This window comes from Pyrgilauda ruficollis, unplaced genomic scaffold (genome assembly GCF_017590135.1).
Source record: "Pyrgilauda ruficollis isolate IOZ18807 unplaced genomic scaffold, ASM1759013v1 scaffold188, whole genome shotgun sequence".
NCBI lineage: Eukaryota > Metazoa > Chordata > Aves > Passeriformes > Passeridae > Pyrgilauda > Pyrgilauda ruficollis.
In genome coordinates, this window is record NW_024517873.1 from 72,026 (window position 1) to 73,075 (window position 1,050).

At 71.1% G+C, this 1,050-nt stretch overlaps 1 protein-coding gene across 1 annotated transcript in view; it reads left to right on the plus strand.

Moving 5' to 3' along the window:
* The window catches only part of NFIC (nuclear factor I C), a 37,646-nt gene that overhangs the window by 402 nt on the left and 36,194 nt on the right, over nt 1-1,050 (plus strand). The gene's annotated exons all lie outside the window — the stretch shown is intronic.

Below are 1,050 nucleotides of genomic sequence, written 5' to 3' on the forward strand. Positions count from 1 at the left end.
GTCTCTCCTCCCCCTGCCCACCCGCCCCGCGGTACCGGGGGGCGGAGGCGGCGGCGGGAGCCGCCCGGCGGGGAGGTCGCGGCGCGGCGCGGGGGCAGCCTCCGCAGCCAGCGGAGGACTGGATGGAGCTGAAAATGGCCGCTAAAAAAGGGGCGGAGAGGCCGCCAGCCGCACCGACTTGAACTTGGAAGTGACGCCCGGGAGGGTCGCGCTCAAGTCCGCGCTGCGCGGAGCCGCCCTGCCCGTACTGGGGTGGGAGAAGGGAATCACCGTGCTCGGTGTGAGAATAAAAACATTTCCCCCGGCCCCGCTGTGCGGGGCTTCGCCCGCTTCTCCTTCTGCCAGGCCACGGGGGGAGCGCGGCGGCGCGGCCCGAGCCGCCCCGGGAGGATGCGGGGACCGGGCCCGCCCGGCCAAGTTCGCGCGGAGCCGCCGCATCCCGCGGGGACGGGGATGTCCCTGCGGGGGGAGCGTGCGGGGCGAACCCCAACCCCGGGCGGGGATGGGCCGCGGGGGTCGGCAGAAGTTGAGAGTGAAAATTTGTTGTGCGGGAAGAGGCGCTGCGGGGGCTCGTCCCCGCAGAGGAAAAAGAGGGAGGAAAAAAAGGCCAAAAAAAAAGCGGTTTTCTTATTTTTTTGGGGGGAAATAAGCAGCGCTGGAGCCGCAGCCCCGCGCCAGGAGCAGCCGCGCTGCGGATCAGGTCCCTGAAGGAACGGGCGACCCCCGCTGCGGGAGGGGAGCGGGGCGCGGCCCCCCCGGGCCGGGAGGTGCCCGGGGATCCCCTTTGTGATCCGCCCGTGGCGCTCCCCGCGCGCTCTCTAATTAGCGTCATTAGCGCCCGCGATCGGCCAGGGCCGGGGGGTTGCGGAGCGAGAACTTGCGGTTTGGAGTTTGCCGGGCGCAGGCTCCGCTTTTTTCACCTCCCGCTCTCTTTGTGCGGGGGGGGGTTGCGGAGCTCCCCGGGACGAGGGGGGGCGCGGGGCTGCCCCTGGCGCTTTCTTCCCCCGTGGCACCGTGATGCTGCCGGTGGTTAAATAACGCGGGGGGGGG